The sequence below is a fragment of the Micromesistius poutassou genome (genome assembly GCF_964030765.1).
Source record: "Micromesistius poutassou genome assembly, chromosome: 4".
NCBI classification, from domain to species: Eukaryota; Metazoa; Chordata; class Actinopteri; order Gadiformes; family Gadidae; genus Micromesistius; species Micromesistius poutassou.
In genome coordinates, this window is record NC_140274.1 from 3,579,561 (window position 1) to 3,604,560 (window position 25,000).

Here is a 25,000-nt window from a genome sequence, read left to right on the forward strand (position 1 = left end):
ATTGAAGCTGTGCAGCACGCACACACACACACACACACACACACACACACACATGCGCACACACACACACACACATGCACACACATACATGCACACACACAGATAAACACACACACATGCACACACTACAGAGATACGCACGTACACATGTGCACACACACACTCACACACACAGATACGCACACACACACATGCACACACACAGTTTAATCTCAACAATTTAAGGAGTGTTTTTGTTATGCAATACAGCAACACAACAGTATGTCATTTTCCCCCAAAATATATATCCTGTGTTTACTCCACAGGAGTGATATGAATACACAATATGTTTGAGGCAGAATTGACAGCCAAACAAAGTGTTTAAATGGTGCCAGCTGTTTTTAAGGAAAGAAACTGCATACATTCACAGCCCCCTTCACTCAACATATAGGATGCTTGATGTGAATGCCTCCATGAGCTTTCTCCCGTTTAGAATTGCTAATTCGTTGTCTAGTTCCACGCAAACAGTCCAATCTTTCTATGGCTGCTTAATGTCTCATGTATTGCTCATAAACACTTACAAATTGCAGATTTTTCCGGAGAAGACCTATTGACCGTACATTTCATAATATCGACTTGGAAAAATGTTTTTCCATTTCTTTTGGCTTCATTTCCCATTTTGAGTGTGTGTGTGTGCGTGTGTGCGTGCGTGCGTGCGTGCGTGCGCACGCATGTGTGTGTGTGTGTGTGTGTGAGCCTCGACTTCCACACATCAAGCTTAGAGGGCTGAGTTGCAAGGTGCATGTAGATAATGGATGCTGGTTGATTTATAATGAGTGTATAGGGGAGTAATCTACTTTTGAGGGGCTGGCGGTGGGGGGGCCTCGGGGCGGGAGAGAGAGAGAGAGAGCACTCGGTGGGGCGGGCGGCAGAGGCCGACCGCCAGGCGTCACGCTGAGGCCATCCATCAAACCACAGGGCCCGCCGCCGTCCAATTCCGTGTTGGCCCCTCGGAAAGTCCTCTCGGATATTTATGTTGATTGTCTGCCGTGGCTCGTCACTCCCCCCCCCCCCCCCCTCCTGTCCTTTCCCTCGTCTGCCGGGTCGTTAATTAAGGGCAGGTTGTCGACACGGCGACGCCCAGCCCTGGTTAAAGATGAACTCTTATTTCCCAGCTGGCGGATGGAGGCGGGAGGCGGTTTGAACCGGTGTCCGCTGTGGTCCGATGGTGCTGTTGATGTGGGAGTGATGTGTGTAGTGGGAGGGTGCTCTGATCGCCGCCATGTTGGGGGGGGGGGTGGGAGGGGGGGGGGGGGGGGGGGGGGGGGTGCAGTCATGAGTCATAAGAGTACACAGAGTACGGAGGCCGACGTTGCATCAAGGCTGGCTCTAGGGTGACGCCGTTGGCGAGGCAAACCCAATCTATTGTGTTGTACTGCGGTGACACACAACAGCTTCTACTGATTTGTAAGGAGCCCCTCCATGGCCGCGAGGTGTGTGTGGGTGTGTACGGGTGTGAGTGTGTGTATGTGTGTGAGTGCACGCTCCTACGGAGAGCCCTTTGGTTGAAGGCGGTTTCAAAATGAAAGGCCTAAATCACGGCTTCTCCGCCTCGCTGCGGGCAGCCCGTCCCAAGGTAACGGCGGTGGTTTCTCCGGGCGTTAGCTGTTAGCCCGGGCGTCAGCGGAGTGCTCTGTTATTCTCTGTTCTCCTATCAACCTAGTGTCTGTTCGCCAATCAACACGCAGGAACCCCCCCCCCGTGGGAGGAATCTTGCTTGGGCTTGAAGCGGCGCTGGAATTCGCTCTGACACGCGCCCTGAAAGAATGAGGCGTTTTGATCATTGTACTTCCATGCAGCAGGAGTTATTATGTTTTCTCTTTTGATTATTCTGAAAGAGCTGGCTGTCGGAATGGGCCAGTGGCGTTGGTATAGTGGCCATCTGCCAAGTCCATATTTTGTTATTAAAACACAATAGCCCAGCAGCATAGATTTAAGTAAGACTGGCAGGCACTGCAGCAACATATGAATACAGGTCGACAAGAATGCATATACTCAAAATGCTATCAATGAGACTTGACATGAACGAGGGGGGGAGGGGGAGAGATGTCACGCTGTTTATTCCACCACATTTCATCCTGATAATATATTATTAGAAATGCTCCCCACCCCCCCCCCCCCCCCCCCCCCCCCCCCCCCCCCCCCCCCGCCCGCTCCCCAATATCGACGGAGAGGAAGCGGGGGGACGGTGATTCATCGGCAGCGCTCTCCTCGGCCTGGCAGGTGCAGCAGGAGGGCGTGTGTGTTGTGTGTAGCCCTCAGGTCAAGCAATAAATCCATCACACAAAAACACACAGTACAGTCAAAAGCCCACTGTTTCTCAGCAGCCGCCCCGACCGGGATGTTTACAGCTTCCTGTGGAAGACGGCGTGCTACCGCCGCCGCTGCTGCCGTAATGATCAGACGAAGGACAGAATTGATAACGCACCGAGCAAGCGTCAAGACGCAAAGCGTGGTAAATGATCAGCCAGAGCAGCATAACACACGAATAACTCAGCAAATAAGTTGATTTGTCCTAGTCCTAGTTTCTATGTTTTCTTTCTGCTGCTGCCTGGCAACCCCGCCGTTCTCCTCCCTCTGGCCTTCGTACCACCTGTGGCCGTGTGAGAAATCTAGACTACCTGTCACGTCGTAGTCCTCCGTAGGCCCACGTAGCGATGCTGGCAGGGGGAGCCATGCTGGCAGGGGCAGTGAGTGCCCCGTGGAGCTCCGCCGGCCCTCACTCTGTCTTCCCGTCTCCCTGACGAGGACGAGGGTTCCCCCTGTCTCCCGGAGGGACGGAGGGCGTCGTGGCACCGCGGTACATCCCCCCCCCGGGGCCCCCCCCCCGACCCCTCCAGGGGAACCCTCTGACCCTCTGCCGGCTGGTGTGTGGTCGTCGGAGGGTCGGCGTGGACCCATCTGACTGGTGGATTAAACCCGCCTGTTTGCGGTCGGAAACATCGGAAGGCTCTTTGGAGGATCAATTGTTTAGTCGACTCAATAGCACTAATTACGTTAGCAGATAAACGGCGACGCTAATCACAACCCTTGGAGTTACATGCACTCGTGAGGACTTAATTAGGCGTGTTAATTATTTATGTAAATTTAGCATTTTTCCGCTTACGCCAACTAACAAGTCTGATGAAAGGGGCTCCATTATTTGTTGTGGCTCGACTGTATTTTTCTGACCCTCTGCGAGCGTCGCCGACTGAAAGCGGAAAACCGAAAGATTTATCGGGTTTGGGAGAGAAGACTGAAGCTATCTGTTAATGCTAATTCTTCGCAGAGACAGTATATCTGCCAAAGGGATTCATTTGACAGCTGGATAATACATCAGGCCTGTGTCAAAATATCTCTCTTTGTGAAATCATTTGCCGTTCCGGAACGTGTGATCTCTGTTCCGGCGGCTGATTTTATGTAAATCTAGGCGGTGACCCCCTGCCGTGCTCCGCTGACACTTGGAGGGGCGTCCCAAGATGAAGCACAATTTGGCTTGGACACTGACCTCCATCTGACCCACGGGTGTGATAACAAAGGAGAGTACTCTTGGAGTTAAGCGATGTCTAGGTTTAACTCCATCAGTGTCCTGAGCTGTGGCTTCTCTTGCTTAGCATCCATTAATTCGATTAGCGCTAGCAAAACGTCCTCTCTTCATTTAATTGGATTGGCCTCAGATTAGACTAACATGGGTCGCCTTTTCTTTTTTTCTGTCCCTTTTTACGGTCGCAAAAGTGGCGGTTTTTGCCTCACTAGCCAAAACTTTGAGGTCTAATATTCGTTCTATGGCTTTTCTAATTCCAAACTTGAAAGCAGGATGTAAAATCAAGGCCTTGGGGGGATTCCAATCACCAGAATATCTGGGGAAAATAATTTGTTCTCCATATCTACGATGGAGGAGAATAGAAGTGTCTATTGAAGGGAAGGAAAGGGAGAGAGACAGTTTCTCTATGCTATTGCTGCTGCATACATCCTCCATGTGGTCAGTGTGAGGTGTTTAATTGTCAGCCCCGATATATCCTGACTATATCCTAACCTAAGGCTGCACATTATGGCGCACATCGCAATTTACACCTTTGCGGTAGTCTAGGCTGGTAACGGTAATGGTGGTAATTGTCTGAGTCATTGATTATAAATGAATTGTGAAATATTTAGTGGTGACATTGTTGTGCTGCAGCATTTTTCATGCAAGAAATGGCAAAGCAAAGTTTTGATTCGCCTAGGATACATTATATTTAAGTTTTTATACAGGATTTTATAACATTTTTATTATTTACTTCAACTCTCATGTGGCTCTCAATATGGCCAACAAAGTAAGTAAAAATCCCATGATTCATTCTGAGGTACACTCCCTATACATCTCATCTCATCTCAGGTATAAACTGTGATTGATCCATCAAGACCCAAAAGTGGCCCCTGTCTATACAGAGATAAATAATCCGTGGCAAATACTATTTCCTCCAAATGTCATTCATCCTGCGTACAATCATGTCAATAGCAACGGCGGAAAACTGGATCGGACAAAATAAATCTCCTTCTCGGAAAGAAAAAAAAAAGGAAAAGTGAGGAATCGATTGGTGGACGGCCGAGCGGGCCAGGGGGCGTGTGTTGTCATGTGAGGGGGTCTTATTGAACTGTAGATCAGGGCTGGTGACGAAGGCCGGCGCGCTGCCCTGCTGTCTGGGTCGTCCATCTCTGACAGCCCACCGCGCTGAGGACGCCCGACACACACACACACACACACACACACACACACACACACACACACACACACACACTTATCACACATGCACGAACAAGCAAGCACACACACACACACACACACTTATCACACATGCACGAACAAGCAAGCACACACACACACACACACACACTCATCACACATGCACAAAGAGACGCACGCACGCACACACACTCACTCCCAGACTTGAATCGCACGTGCACGAACACACATGCGCACACGCACAAACACGCACACACCCCCCCTCCTCCCAGGCATGTATCACACACTTATTATCAGACCTCCTCGTCGCAGCCACCAGCATAACACACACACACACACACACACACACACACACACACACACACACACACACACACACACACACACACACACACACACACACACACACACCAGACCCCCCTCGCCACCCACCATTGCTCCACTCTCTCCATCACAATCAGGCTTTCACACACACGTGCAGACACACACGAACAAACACACAGATCAAACACACATTTACACAATCCCAATGCACACATGCATGCGTTTACACAGACACTGAACACACACAGACACAGCATTTACACAGTCAAACGGACAAACACACACACACACACACACACACACACACACATTTATGCAATCACACACACACGTACACATACACACACACACACACACACACACACATTTATTCAAACACACACATTTACGCAATCGCAGTAGCGCACAAACACACAATTTCCATCGCGGTGACAAATACAGGCTGATCCCGCTCCCGTCTGTGAGTCATGTGCTGCCGTGCCGGACCAGTCAGGCTTCCTCATCGTCTGCTGCTCACAGATGGACCCCGGGGGTCTCTGGGGGAGGTGGACCACGAGGTGCACCACGAGGTGGTCCCGCTCCGGAGCCTCTCTGGAGCCGCTTCGCCCCGTGGGGCCCTATACGCCCCCCCCCTCCCCCCCCCCCCACCACACACTGCCTGACCTCACATCGTCCTGGGCTCGAAAGGGGAAGAGAGTCCCCCTCCCAACGCACACGCACACGCACACACGTGCACACGGACACACACGGACAAACACACACAATGACATGAACACACGCGAGCACAAACACACAACGACATGAACACACACACACACGCACAAACACACAACGACATGAACACACACACACACACACACACACACGACACAAACACACAAGGACATGAACACAGCAGCCAGCTCCTCTGGATCAGGTTAATGAGCGGGGCGTCCACTCGGTTTAATCCATTAACCCCAGAGCGCGCCCCATGCAGCAGACCTCGGCTAAATTTCACTATTGATCTCCTCTTTTCCTGGGACGCGCCCCGGCGCAGCTTGCTCCGCTGAATCTCCCCATTGATCCGGCCCCCTTTTTCTGGGCAGCGTCCGCCTTCTTCCTGGCCGCCGCGCCCCCACCATGATGGGATTAACCGCCCTGAACCCCCCGGTTTGTGAAGTCGTCCCCGGGCCCGCTCTCATTTCACTGTTTGTTCCCAGAAGGGATCAGCAGTGTGTGGGAGGGGCTCCGAGCGGCCTCTTTAAGACCTCTAAATATAACTCCAGGAAATGTTCATTAAGGTCTGAAGTCTGGGCGACCATTAAGGGGGACGTGCACCCCCGACTCTGGTGGTTAGGGGGTGCCAGGGGTCAGACTGCAGATTAATAACTGGAGTCTTACATGCAGATGAGCTCAGATCTGGGTCAACGGGACGTTTAAACCTCCTTTGCTTCATGTTTGTTTCGACCGATCATGTCGCTCGACGCGGAGAGGGGGTTGTGAGCGTGTTATGGCCGGCCCAGACTCGGCCAGCAGTAGTAAACTGTTAAAAGGGTGTCTGTCAGGCTTCAGATCAACAACTGTGCTGAAATCCGCTTCTAAGAACCCCCTTTCTGAGACTTCTTCTACCGGCGCAGAAGAATTTGCGTCGGTTGAACATCTGAGTGATGAAACACGAAATGAGACGTGACTCCGCCCCTTGTAGTTTCCGGCCCGGGCTCTGGACAGTCTCTCCCCCGTCTCCCCCCCAGCCACACCGCTCACGGTTCGATCCCCGATGTCTGCAGTCTCTGAGCGAGATGCTCAACCCCCTCTTTGCTCGCTAATGGCCTCTATCTAATCATCCATATTTTCGCTGTAAGTAGTTTGGATTAAAACGGATTGGTAAACATTGACAAGCGAATGTTGGGTAACACTCGTTTTCCTTTCCCCTCATCTACATTGCGTATGAGTCTATGTTAATATGCAGAGTGCATTGTGGTGAATAGTAACGGCTGCCAGCAGCTTGACACAAATTATCCGTCACAACATCTCAATAATCAGCTAAGCACGCAAATAGCGGCGCGGGGAGGGGGTCACGCGGCTGAGTGTTTGTCACAGGCCCCACTTCCGATGTAAATATACCCGCGCTGGCTGCAGATCAGTCGGACGGCTGCAACGCGGCAACGCATTCTCTCCTTAATCCTCTAAGAGTTCAGCAGCCGGCGACGGGGGCTGTCCTGAGCACGATCAACGTGGAAACAGTTGACCTTGACGGACCAGAAATGCACGCGGCCCTCTGTGTCTGCATTACCCCTGAGATGGACGCGTTAAGGAATCGCTTTCTTTTTTGACTTTCTTTCACTTACCGCTCAGAGCCTCCTATCCTCTTCCAAAAATGAAAACTCACAGCGGAATGACTCAGGTTTATGTTGCCAAATGAAAAACGTGTGTTTATTGGGGGTAATTATTTGGCACATGTAATAGACTGAGACAAAACAATTTTCAGGGCAATTATAAAAGGATGTTTAATGCTTGTTCATCAGTATTAAATATGGAGTTGGTTGTTTTCTTGTTATTTTCTTTTCAGAAACAGCGTGTGATTGTAAATGGAGGCTTATTATAGTTTTTATTATGATGTACACCCCTAAATGCTGTGGAGAAAGCCTGGTTCTGCTATTAGTTGGCTGTGACTCCCAGCAGAATGCCGTGCCCTTATTACACTAGATGAGGGCTGTTAACTTGGATCAACGTGATTAATAAAACATCCATTTTTATCTAATGCCAAAGCCCTCTTTATAATATACGTTATAATTTGCCCCAAAAACCAGCACTTAAAATGTCAGCCTAAAGATAAGGTGAGGGCGTATTTAAGTACGCTGTGGAGATATGGAACGGGGAGACCGAGAGCAAAAGAACGAGGGACGAAGAGCAAAGTAAGATGTCCTTTTCTACTGGGTGGAAGTGCATTAGCAGCTGGCTGTGTGTAATTCTATGGACTGCAGTAGCACCTTTGGCCAGGAATAGAATTGAAAGTACATGGTACCTTGTTAGCATCACTCACTTTTAGGATTTAATGTGATCTCAAGTCTCCCCTGATTGTGTGTGTCTGTGTGTGTGTGTGTGTGTGTGTGTGTGTGTGTGCGCATATGCACTCCCCTGATTGTGTGTGTGTGTGTATGTGCGCATACGCGCTCCCCTGATTGTGTGTTGTGTGTGTTTTACTGTTCCCCTGATTGTGTGTGTGTGTGTGTGTGGGTGCGTGCATGTGTGTTTTAATGTTCCTTGGAAATCATAAAAAAAATGCAGAGGATGAATGGGTGAGCATGTACACCACCTATGGGGACGGTCTCAGAGCAGCTCAAATCCATTTCCTCTCCACTCTCCCCGTAAGCATTCTGGGAGAGCATAGTTTACCCACCCCTCACTCGAGGGCAACGCATTTTGATTAATATTTGTCTGTTACTTGACGGGATTCACAGGGGACTCGCTCCAAATGAGCATTCTGCTTTATTACCAATTCAATTATTCATTTTAACAGCAGATTAGCACATTACAGGCTTCCGGAAAGCACAACAATCCCTGCAAGATTCATCGAAAGCGATGAGGCTATCAATCTGGGCTGGCTACTGTAGAATCCCTTCCTGTTGACGGCGTAACCGAGGTCAGCACTTTACAAAGATCTCCATCCACGGTCCTGGAATCCTTGTTGATTTGATTTTCAGGGTGAAATAGAGACTGGATCAATTATCAAGCCTTTAAACGAGTCAGGTTCATGTTTCACGTGCACCGTGTTGGTAACGGCTGAGTGTGCTGGCAGGCGTGAGCCATTTTACCAAAACTAAAAAAGACGACATATGAAACACGTAAACACAGACGTATGAACACACACACACACACGCTCGGACACAAACACACACGCGCAAACGCGGCCATGAACACACACACACACACACACACACACACGCACAGACACACACACAGACACACACACACACACACACACACACAATATGACATGAACACAAGCACAAACACACAATGACATGAATACACCAGCCAGCTCCTCTGGGTCAAGTTAATGAGCGGGGCGTCCACTTGGTTTATTTCAGACGTCTTATTGGAACGACACGTGGAACACGTTATAAAAACATCAAACAAATGGTTGCAGGGCCTTCATTACGTTAGGATTTTTTATCATCGTCGCAAAGCATTGTGGAAATCTGTCCTTGACGTTTTGCAGTGCAGAGGGAAGCATGAGACTGCAGCTGCAGTGAGGATTACCCTGATGCTCCAAAACATCCCATAATAGACTAGACATAGTGTGGAACACATCTTAACCTCCTATATTCACGTGTTCTCATCGTGCCAATGATTCAGTGACTAGCATGTCTGGGATGCATTTGTGTTTATCTATATTTATTTATTTCTATTACTTGCCATCATCAAGCGTATCCTTCTACAGGGGGCTGAGCGAGGGAGAGGGAGAGAGAGAGAGAGAGAGGGAGAGGATCCAGAATGAATCCTTACATCCTCTGCGGCTGCCTGCTTAAGAGATGCGGGCTGTGTTATGGATGTTAAGCATTAAAGAGTTGTCTCTCTTCATGGGATTACGTGTGAGGGAGGAAGAGAGAGAGAGGAGGAGAGCGCTGGAGATGACAGCGACTGGCAGAGCGAGATCCACCGCAATCCAAGTAGAACACTTCTCCGGGCGCGCTGAACGCGGTACACGGCGGTAGCGCGCCTGTAATCCTCATTCCGGATCAGCTGGGATGTCGATAGTCCTCCTGACGTGAAACGACAGGGCGTTTTGATGGCCCTTTTTTTAATCTGCGCTTCGCAGGCGTTTTGTACTGAGTTTTGTATGTTCATCGGCTCGCCTGGCTATTATTAGCCACCGCGCACAAAAGGTAGTCTTTGGGCCTCGGCAGAAGACAAAACATGGTTATGAGGGTGGCAAATCTGTCCTCACTCCCAAAATGCTGTGAAGGGAATTCCGTTATGCATTTTTGATTTGAAACCCCGGTCTGCAATATTGCCTCTTGTTTGCCCAGCGCCTATTGAAACAAATAATGAAATAAACTAAACTCACGACTCTCCAAATAAACAAGAGTTATTTTTCTCTTTTTTTTTGTTGTGTTGTGCAAAAATGAAAAGTAGAGCTGTGCTGTTGTGAATGCTGTGAGTCTCTGCTCCTTTTCCCCATAAACGAGTAAGACAAGTTGCATTTTATCATCATGACTAAGCAAGCCTGTCCTGAGTCATGCTAACGCTGAATATTGGTGAGGAAAAAAACTGCTAAGTTGTCAAGTACTCTTCAAAATAATTGGGTTCAAATGTGTTTGTGTTTACACCGTTGGAACGAGGTTAGGAAGAAAAGTGCAGGGGGGGGAGTTTGGTGCCAACTAGTCCCACAAATGAGAAGGCTGAGGGCTGACGCACTGAATTCTGGGAGAAGGGGGCGGTGCACCTCTGATTTGTTCCAACCAATCATGTTCCTCGGGGCTAAGAAAGGTAAGCAACGTAATTGGCCGAAACAAACAAACAGTAATAAACCGTAAAAAAAAAAAGTGTCTAAGTTTTTAAATCAACACTGTGTATACCGGTACTGTAGAAATACACTTGTGTATACTTATAGTGTGTAATTATCCTGCTGTATAATAGGACTGCCGGATCCAAGATAAGTGCAAACTATCTTTTCAGTAAGCTCGTATTTAAAGAAGGCAAGGCAACATTATTTATAAAGCACTTTTCATACACAAGGCAGACTCAAAGTCTGCATAAAATGCATACAATTAAATGAGATAATAAAATTATTATTATTATTATTATTATTATTAATGTATTTAAGATTTAGCAGAAAGCTAAAGCAAACATTGAGTGGCTAATGATCCGCAGAGAACCTGTAGACCTCCTAGCCTAAACCTCCCCTCACTTTTATGTGGGTAAAACCATCTGCTAAATGACTTCCTAGTTAAAAATATAGATCTGAATAAATAAATAAGAACGTCCACAGATCCAAGGCTAAGTGCTGAATACAAACGACAAGCCAGGCTGCAACTGAAAATAATCGGCCTCGTTTTGTGTGTGTGTGACTCACAAGGCGTTCGATTGCAGCTACATAATATACCTCATATATGACAGTTACCCCGGCAACAATACAATGTGCTACAATGACTCAACGGTTTACAGACATCACTGGAGGGCCAGGTGATATAAAACCGCAGACTGTGCACTGCAGCAAGCGACTGCACTCCGTAGAGTCTGAAACTTCTCAGAGTGAAACACGGAGCCTGTAATGAAAGTTGGATATCTCGCAAACAGAGGAAGCCTGCTCTTGCTGAGGGCCGTTTGTGCCGTGCGCCAGGCGATAATTGTTACACAAGCGTGTTTCGTTGGCAGACGGGGATTAATTCCCCCGGTCGGGGTCTGCTTCCTTATTGTAGGCCGGCCTCCAGGCTTGGTTGAGAAAGCCAAAGTCAGTGGAACTTAAACGAGTTAGAGCAAAGTAAAGAAAGAAAGCCCAGCTTCTCTTCGGCAGTGGTTTGAATCGGAAGCCCCTTAAATCGACGCTGCCTCCGCTGAATGTGTAAGCGGCGTTCTGTTTTTAATCAACAAACGCACGGCCAATCAGAGGCACGAGCCAATCAGAGCTATAAGCCAATCAGGAGCCGTAAGCCCTGGTCTGTTTTGGGTTGTCAACCTCCAGCTGTTGGAGAAAGGTTTGTCTTCTAGTTAACCGTGACGGGTTGGGAATCAGACGGCGTAATGGCTTTCTTGGATGTCTTCTTTCTCAGGTTCGCAGTGCGCGTGCAATCAAAGGATTTACTGACGACATACCGTGGCAAGGTGCTGCAACGAGGCAGACTTGTTTCTGCACCACTCAAAGGAGGGATGTGGAGGGGTGGAAGGGGGAGTTATTATCTTATCAGAAGACACACTTCTTATTTCATACTCAAAGTTGAAGAATTAGCATTAATGGGAGTCTCGGTGGAGCGGACCGTGCTGTGTAATGGATCTGGCTTTGAATTCAAGAGGCTCATTATTGATACTGAGAAACACAGGGTCACGCCGTGTGCTAATGGCCTCCACATTGGCACGGGTTGTTAAAGTGGGGAGAATTCTTTGTTAAAATGGTGGTGGTTAAAAAAGGTTACGGTTCGGGCGTATAAATAATTATGATAATTGTGGATTCCGATTTTTTATTAAACAGGATCCTCTCGGGGGAAAGTATGGCACGAAAACACACCGCGTGAATATGGAGGATGGGAGACTGTTGTCTGGAGACAACAGTCTGGTTCATCTGCATGTCACTTAGAGGGTGTTTAAAAAATGACAGTTAAAGTCTACACATCCATGGTGCGTCCCACCGAGGGAATCTCATTCTGAATAGCATTCTAAATATATGAAACGGGTGACAAAAACGTCTGCGTTTTCTGAAGAACCACGCCTGGCTATCCAACAGAAAGCGGTTGTGTTCAGAGTACTACGTACGTGGTGAGTAACCTTACATTGACATTACATGCGTCCGTCGACGGATCTCATTGACTTTGCATGGGGCGCTCTCGAAATGCATTGTGGGTCCGTCCGGTCTGTCGGCCTGCATGAAAAGCTTAGAAATGTTCAACTTTTCGGCCAGCGGCAGATCCGTCGGCCAATCAGATTGCGGTTTTGCAAATACACTACTGTGACACTACTTGGACTCTGTCCAATGAAACCGCCTTTGTGGTACAACCCGGGAAAACACGTGGATATGTCAAAAAGCCGGCCGGCAGCGGGGGATTTAAAAATGGAGGAGAAAGTTATCATTGCTGTGGGCAATCACCCAATTCTGTTTGACCAGTCCCTGTTCACGTACAGGGACAACACTCTGCTTGTGACTACGGGATCCATTTTGCAATAGCAACAACAAGCAGGAAGAAGCAGCAAGAAGCCGGCTTTAAGCGGGGAACGATTTGATTGGCGGCGGGCTGCGGCCAATCTACTACTACTCCCCCATACGTCAGACACGCCCTCGGTCATCCGTCGACAGACGCGTGTAGTGTGACTGTAGAGTAACCCCTTCCCATGATTTATGTTGTGTGGAGAGCGCCATAGACGCATTGCTCTGCCTGTGGACTGGAGGACCCGCGTCCAGCGCGGGCCACAACACCGTGTGTTCACACAGTTCGTAACCGCGGGTCCAAGCGTTCTGGGGGCTTCTGCTCTCCCGGGGTGCAGGAGCTAAAATTACCCTTCCTGAAAAAAAAAAGTGAGCAACGTGGAGCAGCTGTGAAGAGCTCCTTAATGCGGACCACCTGACTCCGGCGGTGTGAAACAGTGGCTCTGGGCAGTGCTCGTCATGTGTGGTCTGGCTGTTGCCATGGCGTACTTTAGTGAATTTAAATGAATCCAGCCTCAGAACACTGCTTTGGTACAACTCGTCGTGTTTTCATTGTTATAGCTAGGGGCTGGAGGCGTGGGGCTGGAGGCGTGGGGCTGGAGGAGTGGGGCTGGAGGAGTGGGGGCTGGAGGCGTGATGGCTGGAGGCGTGAGGGCTGGAGGAGTGAGGGCTTAGCCATGAGTGTGAAGGAATCACGGTGGCATGAGGGTGGAGGTATGGTGGTGGCGGTTTGATAGTGGAGGCATGACGGGGGGGGCTATGGTCTAACCTGAATTTTCCTTGAATGATATATATTGCATTGAGAATTTAATCGATAATCGATCAGTACTTCTGGGTGACCAGCTCACACTCAACACTCGTCTCTCGCTGTTTCGCCCCCGTTCTGCCTCTGACACTAATTAGGGTGTTTGTGTGTGTGTGTGTGTGTGTGTGTGTGTGTGTGGGACCCACTTTTTGCTGACATGCCCGCAGCTGTGTTGTCAACACTAAGAACTTGTGTTCTTAGTGTTGACGTTACGTTATAAGGTAGTCCCAACTGGGGACTGTGGTAACGACTACTATTTATACTGCCAGATTATTCCAGCAAACAAAAAACAAAAAATACTTTTTTTCACTCCACATTTCTGAAGGGTGCAACCAAGGTTACCGTTGCTCTCTGTTCAGTGTATTAGGGGACGGATGTGCTTTGAACAACATGTTTATTGTAAGTGGATGAAGTGGAAGTGTCTTGAATTTGATCAGTAAAGGTTTCCTGTTTGTCCCTGAGTAATTACTGCTCGCCACTATCAGCACGTGATCCACACACACACACACACACACACACACACACACACACACACAGAAACACACACACACACACACACACACACACACACACACACACACACACACAGAAACACACACACACACACACACACACACACACACACACACACACACACACACACACACACACACACACACACACACAGAAACACACACACACACACACACACACACACACACACACACACACAGAGAAACACACACACACACACACACACACACACACAGAAAAACACACACACGCACACACACACACACACACACACACACACACACACACACACACACACACAGAAACACACACACACACACACACACACACACACACAGAAACACACACACACACACACACACACACACACACACACACACACATACACACACACACACACACACACACACACACACACACAGAAACACACACACACACACACAGAAACACACACACACACACACACACACACACACAGAAACACACACACACACACACACACACACACACACACACACACACACACACACACACACAGAGAAACACACACACACACACAGAAACACACACACAGAAAAACACACACACAGAAAAAACAGAAGAACTGTTGTAACTTCTCCCTTATTAGTGTGGGAGGCCGACCGGGGCCTTACACAGAGAGCGAGGGGCGTTGAGAGCAAGCCAGTCAGCCAGAAGCCAGGAGTAATAACCGAGAGATGAGAAGTGACACATTCCTATGTGCTCTAGGTCTCTGAGACCCGACTGAGCCCCACACTTCTGCCCCTCAATCGATTCGCCGCCCAAAGTACTCATTTAATGCCGCTGCTCAGCGCGCACACACCTGTCTACTTCTGCATGAGTAAGTAGCGACGCACAATAACGGCTCCGGATACACGTGTCGGCCGCTCGGCGCATTGCGTGGCTACACAACGAGAGAGAGTCTCTCTCTCTCTCGCTCCCTCTCTCTCTCTCTCTCTCTCTCCCTCTCTCTTTCTGTGATGGAGAGGCCGAGCGATGGCTACAGAGGGAGGAGAATGCAGGGATATCACACCGTGTGGGCAGGCAGACGCTGCAGAGCCATCCCTCATACCCACCATCGGCGGGTGCTACCTCCTGATTATTTATGCATCGTTGGGGGAAAGTGCTGAGCTGGACTAAGTGTAAAAATAGGTGGCGGGTCATCATCAGAACCTGAGATGAGAGGAGGAGGAGGAGGAGGAGGAGGTGGTGGTGGTGGTGGTGGTGAAGGAGGGAAGAGGGGAGCTTATTACCATAGCGTCGGATCAGAGGTACAGGGATACGATCAGTGTTCATTTCCCAGAGAATCCAGGTAGACTGATATCTCGCATGCATGCACACACACACACACACACACACACACACTCTCAAATACACACACACACACACACTCTCAAATTCACACTGGCGCACACCATCCCTTGTAGCTCCTAGTGCATAATGCTGGCATGTTAGATGTTGTTGCGATAAATGCATTGTTATTGTGCTGTAAAGGTGGCTGAGTGAAATCGTTCCTCTCCTGTTTGGTTGTCGCGGGGTCACTGACTATAGGGGGTGATGCGTGAATAGACTACATCTTTTACACGCCTGTTTATGTGTGTTATTGTTGACACTGGCACTATAAGCAGAGAAGTAACAAGAGCAGACATTTTTTTATTCTGAATATTGTATATTGTACATTGTATGAATATGGTTATGGAGCTGTCAGTTATTGTGGTACAAAAGCCCAGTAAGAAATATCTTCATGTCTGAATAGATGACAAGCAGGAGACCACCTTGAATGTGTGTTGAATGTGAAAGATCACATTCTGCTATATTGATTAATCGATCCAATTTTTTTTTGGAAGAAGAATTGTGTGCAGCATATACATTAGTATATGTGAGTGTGTGCCTGTTAAAACCCCTGTTGGAGCATTCCCACGACTGAGTCTTCCTTCTGTGTCCAAGCTCTGTGTACCTTCCTCTCTCTCTCTCTCTCTCTCTCTCTCTCTCTCTCTCTCTCTCTCTCTCTCTCTCTCTCTCTCTCTCTCTCTCTCTCTCTCTCTCTCTCTCTCTCTCTCTCTCTCTCTCTCTCTCTCTCTCTCTCTCTCTCTCTCTCTCTCTCTCTCTCTCTCTCTCTCTCTCTGTCTGGAGGTCACTCTGTCCAGCCTGGAGGAACTGCTTCGTGTCCGGCGTGCCAACTGTGCACGGGGCATGCTCAGAGAGCCATATGTCGCCTGTTAAGTCACAATTAATACAGGGAGCTGCAACTGAGGGGGGAGGGGGGGGGGTGGAGACTGGCATTTAATGGTGGCGGGGGAGGGCACGCCCGCCTGCCTCCCCCGCGTTCCCTGGCGCTGCTGTGCCGCTGCGAGAGCCAAATGAGAAGTGACAAAAGTAACACCTCCATCAAACCACCTTCTGAGTTTCTTCATTTGCTGCATTAATGTGCACAGTTGTTCTGTCCGATTTTTTGATGGGCGGGGGCGAGAAGGAGAGAGGGAGGGAGGGAGGGAGGGAGGGTGGTGGTGGTGACGGTGGTCGCCAAGGCGAGATTCATCCATGTTTGTTTGCAAGGGGGGAACAGAAGGGGAGTGGGTTGTTTGGTTAGAGGCTAATGTTCAAATCAATGGGGCTTCTGCACATGCTCACTGTTCTCAGCCTTTATCGTGTTGTATGTCCTCTGTGGGCCACAGTATCGTTCTCAGGGCTTTTAAATGGTATGGGGGTACCATCATCATTTCATACTGTGACATGTGAAGCTTAGTCATGGGGAGACAGAGCTGGATGCGTGGTACCATTCATCTCCACACAGGACCGTGTGCCTTGGCTGTTTTTATATATTTATTTATTTATATAGGGTTTCCATTTTTCATTTCACATTTCCGTCAAGATAGTGCCTTTCTTTCCAACTGAAAGCTGGTCATGTCGTTGTGTTCAGTAGTCACCAAACTTGAACTCCCGGGCTGTTGTAACTGCGAACAAACTAGCAAAAAGTAAGTAAAGGAAAGTTAAACTTGTAATGTGCTGGGATCCGTCAACCAAGGTTATAGTTAGGGGGGGGAAACAAGTGGCCCGTTCAGTGATCTAAGGCGCGGCACAACACAAAACAAATGGCTGTTTGCCCTTGCGTGTGCTCGCCGGCGGTGCCAGCGAAGACGGAGTAGGCCCACTCGGTTACAGGACAAAAGTAGAAACCAAATTACCTCTCCGACAGCCATTAGGATCCCTGGGTTTGTCGCTGGAACCTGGACTCCAGGGACGGCGCACAGAATACTATTAGACCCCCTCGCATATTTCTTTACAAAACACCTAAAAGAAAAATGAATTATTACTACCCTAGGATGGGATAAAAATAAAGCCGTGATGGGGAATAAATTCACTTGAATGTCTGGGACCATTGTTTGGAACATTAGTAACTAAGTCAATAACGACCTCATTTGCATGTATGGGTCGTGATTGCAGCATTACAGCACATTCAGGTGTACCGAAGCGATGCTGGTAATGTCGGCCGTGCGGAGGATATTATTAGGATGTATAAAAACCCATTACCGGGGCTCGGGGAGGCAGGACAGGGCAGAGAGACGCAGCACGCACGCGTGAAATTGTACGTGCGACCCGATGTCTAAGTTCAACAGGAATGCTGACGAGTGACAACTGTACGATTTAGAAAATGGAGAAATAATGCTGCGTGTTCATTGGGATAACAATAGCCGGCGCCCTCCGTTTCACGTTTTTTCTCGGGCGCTGCGTTGGGCTTGAATGTCGTAACCGACGAGTCAAGGGCGCTGAGCTATTCTCTAGACGGGTGAGAGCGGAGGAAAGGACAGCGAGCTTTAGATGTGCGGCGGATGGTTCCGGCGTAACCTTGGGCAGGCGGCTGAGTCGGTCTGGGTGTCCCTCCCCGTAGCGCTGTCTTGTTTCCACTAAGTGGGAGGCGAGGTCGTGGTGGCGGGTAAATACGGCCTGATTGGAAACGGACAGGGGCACCGCATCGCCGAGTGCTGATACAAAGAACCGTCGAGATCTAATCAAGATGGTCGCTACGGCGACCGAGAATCACACAACGAGACACATCCTCCCTCGTTGTGGAACTACCTGACAAACTCGTTTTCCTCGTTCGTCGTTCTTACCAAACCCAGAGTCAGCCGCCATTGCCTCTCCGTGAGGCTCCCTGGTTGTTTGACTCCATGGCGGTGTCGGGCCCCCAGCATCCTGTGAAAATCGACCCCACATGTCGCAGAGGCAAACATGTTATTAGGATAAGTGCTGGATGATGCAGCAGAAACCTTTCTTTCATTTAATTTTTGAGTTTTCTATTGGTTTCTAAGTGTTGTGAAGTCTGTTTTGAATAAAGGATATTTGCTTCAAGGTTATGAATGAACTAAAGCGGTGTGGGTCTGGGTGTGTGTGTGTGTTTGGGGTGTTGCAGTTAACACTGCTGCAGCACATCACGTGGCATAAATTACACATGGAGGTACAGTGAAGGTCAGAGTCATCATTAACGCTCATACACATGCGTATATCTGAGTTAGTATTTAAGAGCAATCGGTTTAACATGAATTAGTGGGCTGGTCTCCATAAATGAATACCATCGCCAGAAGAGATCACAGCATCGATAACCAGGAATCAATAGCAAATGATGGCGCATCAGATTGTAGCAATGATTGGTTCTTTAACAGCGTGTCTACCAGAGGTCTGGTATAGCTTAGCAACGCAATGCGACGCCCAGTGTGGTAGAACCTCATGGTTTGCTCCTGCGTCTCCTAGAGGTTCCTGATGAAAATCGATCAAGAGCGTGTAAAACAAGCGATGAAGAAAGAAATCCATAGCAAAAAAAACAAAATACTCATTATTACATAGGATCATTTATTCGCCGGTGTAGAATTGATCCCGAACAGAGGCAGTTTCCCGGGACATTTGTCCCAACGCTCCACAAATGTCAACTCACTTTCCATTGTGTCCGGGAACACAATGAGTGACTGAACCGTGGATTGAACCGCTCCACGACTCTGACAATAGCACAAGCAGGTGACATGTGCATCAGATGTTATTTGTGCCTGCACATTAAGGTGTCATTCTCTCCCTCTCTCTTCCTCTGCAGTCTGCTTTGAAGTCGTCGCTGCCAGACACATCTCAGAGGACGTATTCCGGTAAGTCGTCTTTTTTGAGAGCAGCCAGAAGCGCCGGCTCGCGCTCATTTACACCCTCTTTCTGAATAAACGAGACCACGTGACACACGCACGACTGACTCCGACATGCCGCAGTGCTAAGGGACGGGGGGAAAGAAGACGGCCATCGCCGATGTGAAACAACAGGAGACTGTGTCTCCGAGGGAAGCCATTAGCGGAGCCTTGCGCGACACCCACTGCGTTGGCGTCACGTTTCCCTCGTTTAGTTGGAGCCCGCTGCAGTTTATTCTGCTGCCCTCGCCTTCTGTGCATTCACCCAAACAAACACAACCCAACGGCAAACACACAAGCGCCACACAACGCACGCACAACACAGGAAAACATGCACCCTCTGCCTCGCTTTGTGAAACACAAGAAAGATGTTTGTGGATTAGGTTTGACTGTGGCCGAAGGAAACATAAGACAGCAGAATACAGACAGCGGAAGCAAGGGGATTGAATGAGAGGAAGAAGCAGGGAGAAAGAGACACAGACAGACGGAGAGAGATTGGCGGGAGAGATGGAAGGAGAGACAGACAGCCGGTCAGAGGGGGAAAGGGAAGGATAATGGAGGAGAGCGAGAGTAGGAGAGGGAGGGATCGAGACAAACAGAAACAGGAGAGGGAGGGTGTAGGGGAGGGGAGGGGAGAGATGGAGACCAACAGACTCAGATGAGAGAGAGGGAAGGAGGAGGAGAGGGGAGGGAATGAGATGGACACGATCAGATGGGAGTTACTTTGAGCCAGACGGACCAAGAAACAAAGAGGAAGATGGTGGAGATTTGGAGATGGAGATGGAGCGAGAGAGACAGACCAATGTAGAGCTTGAGGGAGAGACAGAGAAACTGACATAGAACATAAACGGTGAGATGGAAGTAGAGACGGACGGGCCGAGAACGGAGACAGCGAGAGACGAGAGAGAGAGACAATGGAAAGAGAGAGAGAGAGAGAGAGAAATCAAGAGGAAGAGATCAAGCCTCCTCACGGGCAGACCTTGTTCCACCCTGCTCCCACCCGTGTTAGCTCTCCTCCCACGCGTAAGCCAGCTCGGGGCCGGCACCTCGTCTCGCTTCTTTACGGGCCCCACTGCGGGAGCGGGGGGGCCCATTAGCTGGAGCCTCCGCCGCAGCCCCCTGCAGCACAGCCCCTGCTCAGTGAACGTCTTACCTCCACGGGGAGAACAAACCCTCTGATGAGAGGCAACACGCACGCACGCACGCACGCACACAGACGGAAGGAACGAACCGGAAAGCACGAGCCTGCAGCAGACACGCGTTCAGACCGGGTGTGGTGAGCCTCTGGGCTAACGAATGCACTTGCATCGTGTTGATGTCCCCCGGTGGGTGGGTTGAAGGTATTTGGGGGGGGGGGGGGGAGGGGTGGGGGTTCTGCTTGGCTATGAAGAGTGTTGCTGTGTTACCCACACAAAGACACCCCTCTTCCCGGTGATAATGCGTTATCCGGCGGTAACCTACAGCAGTAGGGTGCCGTGGTCTGCAGAGTGCGGTGCTGAGTAGATTGACGGGGGTGTGAGTGTCAATCACGTGCGCTCCGCGATGGGGAAGAGCCGGCTTTATCCTATTGATTGCAGATCAGCGAGGAGGACTAGGACTGCAAATAACAGGGGATTGTGCGTCGCTTGATTGTGCACTTCCCCCCGTGACAGACATGCCTTTGGTTGACGGCCGGGGAGCACTAGCCTGCTGTTTAGTGGGTCGAGAGAGCTCGTGCTAGAAGGAACAGACACCAGAAAGTGACAACAAAAAGTTCACACACGTATCTGGAAATAAAGAAAATGTTCAGTAAGAGAAAAGCCTGCCTTCAGAGTTGGGGACATTTTTATCTTTTGGGCAAAATTCTATTTGTTTGTCTGCGTCCATTAAAGCAGAAGCGTGAGTATATTCCACGTCGTGTAATTGATGTTTTTGTGATTTTTTCAGACCGGTTTCTTTCACTAATGGCTTCATCAATGTCATGCGTGGCTCCGGAAAAGTAATTGTGTGTCAACTTTTGCGGGCCCTAGAACAAAAGTCATTACACGAGCATTACGAAGTCATATGACCCCAAATAAATTAGCTCTCTGAGCAGCTGTGCCTGAGACTCCCCAGTGCTAGCGCAGCGTTAGCTCCGAGGAAGGACCTGTCAGTCGTGATGGCATTACTGGATGTAAAGTGAGCTTCTTTATGGCTAGAAAATGGGCTAAAATCGCCATGGTTTCACTGCCGTTCCCTGCTTTCGGGGTATTTAAGAAGCTCAGCAAGTCTACTGAGCACCTGTTTTTCGGTGCTGCTTTGTGAACTTGCATATAGAGTTTGACTAGCAAGTTGCTGCTACTTGGCTCAGGGGCGCTGGGTCTTGTTTGTCGGCGTCGGTAGAGGACATTATTTAAATGCGCGGGGCGACGTTGTGGCGCTCGCTGCGACGCGACGCATATTTCAAACTGACAGGGCAATTAACACCGTGATAAACCACTAGATGATTTGGACTCGTGACACGGTGTTATTAGGTAAAGGAAAGATAAAACGGCACAAAAAATACTATATAAATGACACGTTGTAGATAATAAATGCTCCTGACTGAAGCCGCCATGCCGTGTCAAACATATTGAGGGTTTTTCCTAGCTTTAGGGGGAAAGAGGGAGATGGACGGTAGTCTGACTCACCAGCAGTTTATCTCTGTTCCAACCGACTCCTAAGCCATACCCGACTTTCAATTAAAAAGGGACTAATAGAAACAACCTAGGAGTACGGTTTCAGTGGTATCAGCAGCGATACATTTCAAAGGCGATATGATGCACCAAGCAATGCCCCCCGTTGTGAGATGGGCAGCGTATAAAGAGGTCTGGGTGTTTTGGATTCTGCGGTCCACCTGTAGCAAGCTGCTCGATGCCTTGATGTTGATTAATGATGTCTCTGAATCACTGCGAGCCACTTTGGATGAAAGCGTCCGTTTAACGGCTCCATTACTAGCCATGACACAAGCCCTGAGAAATGTGTACATGTGGGAGGCATGTGGCTCAGGAGGAGGTAAAGCGGGTTGGCTGGTAACCGGAAGGTTGCTGGTACGATCCCCGGCTCCTCCTAGAGTGTCGAGGTTATGGCGAGTGAACAGTGCCAAACCTAAGGATAACCAGGAAGAGGCGAAGGAGCAGTCTAACCCTACGCCGCCGTCACAACGTGTGAAATTTTGTATGGGACTGATTGGGACTGCAGACGAGAGACCAGCAGCGACGCCACGGCGACTGCATGGAAGTTCCGTCCACCGGCGGCGGTGTCACGGCGACGTACATACGGAAATTCAGACAAAATGTACGTCTGCTCACGGACGTCTGAAGAAGTTCGTCGCCACAAAGACGCCTGCTAACCTACGTCGCCGTGAGAACGCCTGAACTAAAACTTAAGAGTTTTGGTCTTTTTGACACACAAAAACTAACGGTTTTTATAAAATGTCATCAACTTATTCATCAACAAGTATTTGGACATATTAATACCAGAAAAAAAAAATTATAATAAAAAAGAAAACAAAAAATATAGACTGGGAATCGAACCCGTCTCTCGCGTGACAGTCAATTACCTTAACCACAACATTGTCTGGACCATGACCAAAAATAAATAAGTAAATATATATATATAAATTTATTTATTTATTTATTTTTGGTCATGGTCCAGACAATGTTGTGGTTAAGGTAATAAATAAATATATTTATTTATTTATTTTTGGTCATGGTCCAGTCAATGTTGTGGTTAAGGTAATTGACTGTCATATATATATATATATATATATATATATTATGGCGACGGCGTGCGTATCCTCTCCCCACGGCGGCGGCGTACGTATCTCCACACGTGCATTTCACACGATGTTATCCTTCTCCTGGTAATCCTGGCACTGTTCACTCGCCATACGAGGTGTCCCCTGAGCGAGGCACCTCACCCTGACTGCTCCCGACGAGCTGGCTTTCGCCTTGCATGGTTGACACCGCCGTCAGTGTGTGAATGTGTGCATGAAAGGGTGAACGTGAGGCCATATTGTAAAGCGTTTGAGTGGTCACTGGTTATGAAAGCGCTACATAAATGCAGGCCATTTATCATTTGTGATTGTTTAATGAGCAGCACATCGTCACATGACTCACTGGCTAATGGGCCTGGGCCTTTGAAAGGGTGCAACCGGGGTAGTCCTCGAGTCCTCGGTGTGTGTGACAAGATTGAGGTTTCACCGGGTGACATTTTATTAAGATAAGAATCAACGAATACAAAATAGGGGGGCAACCAGGGGGTAATTTAAAGATGATCTGATCCACACTTTGACCGAGTGATTACGGCGTGTTACCGCGGCAATGACCCAGGGGAATGAGGCTGACATCGTCGACACCCTTGTACCTTGTGTGATTCTTCTGGAGCTGTGGGAAAATGTCCTCATCATCCATTGTCCCTTGAAGAAATGCCGTGGTTAAGCTCCGACACAGCTTCAAAATAAAGGCGGGGTTAATAGAATTTCACTTTGTGATATGCATGGGTGAACCAGGGGAGTAATTTGCAGCCATGATGGCGTACAATGGTTGAGCGGTACGCGTATTTGGTTTTGCTTCAGGAACCCTGATGACTTGGTTGGCGGACTGATAAATGATTCTTTGTAATTAGAGATTTGCGTGTGTTATCGTTAAATGTGTGTCGAGTGTTCCGACTTGCCATCTTGCAATCTCAATCACTAAATGTAGAAATGATTGTAGAAATTATTTGAATTTCAACCAACAACAAACAAAAAAAACGACACCCATGAATGATTGATTACTTGTGGAAATGTTGATGAGGTTTGTAATCTTCAAATGGGTACTCAGAAGGTTCCAAAGACAAGACACCTTTTTCCTTTTCGGTCCTGATGTGTGTGTGTGTGTGTGTGTGTGTGTGTGTGTGTTTGAGTGCAAAAGAGGGTGTGAGTGTGTGTGTGTGTGTGTGTGTGTGTGTGTGTGTGTGTGTGTGTGTGTATGAAATACTTGGATGTTTTGTGTGTCTGCGATAAAGACAACTGGAAACAATGGACAACGGCATTAAAATAACGATAGGTATCATCAATAATAGATATTACCGATATTAAATATGTATCCATACGCCCCTCATTAACAGAGTTCTATTCATTCTGGGAGTGAACGTGTATCAAGTGTACGTGTTTTTTCCGAGAGGGTGCTTGAAGTGGAGGATTTGCAGAGATAATATCCCCCTGTTGCCTAGTTATCACCCAGGAAGGAAAGGCTCACACCTCGCAGCTCGGCTATTCTGGGTTTAACATTATATTGTGTCATGCTTAGATCAATCTAAGACATGCTTCTCCAAAGTAGGTCACCTCCACAATATGGGATTTCGGGTCGGGCTTGCAGCTCATGCAGAGAGAGAAAGAAATCTATACAAATTGGACGTGATTATGGGATTTTTTTCCCGACAGTTGGATCCAGGCAGCCATGGGCCCCCTGTGCGGTTTTATTGTTTTTATTTAACCTATTTTCAAATTTCCGTTGTGAATAGTTATATAATGTTTTGCTGGCAGCTGCCATGCTTCTCCCCGTTCCCTAGGCTTTAATACGTTGTGTCGTAGTAAGGTTTTAATTTAACAGGAG

General features: G+C 48.6%; 1 protein-coding gene across 2 annotated transcripts in view; it reads left to right on the forward strand.

The window, feature by feature from the left end:
• Nucleotides 1–25,000, forward strand: part of lrfn1 (leucine rich repeat and fibronectin type III domain containing 1) — an 84,941-nt gene that overhangs the window by 23,357 nt on the left and 36,584 nt on the right. The window contains exon 2 of one of the 2 annotated variants that reach the window (XM_084467437.1): nucleotides 19,325–19,373. The exons of the other annotated variant lie outside the window; for it this stretch is intronic. The gene's annotated coding sequence lies outside the window, so the exon portion shown is untranslated. The remainder of the gene's footprint in view (nucleotides 1–19,324; nucleotides 19,374–25,000) is intronic. 2 annotated transcript variants of the gene reach the window in all.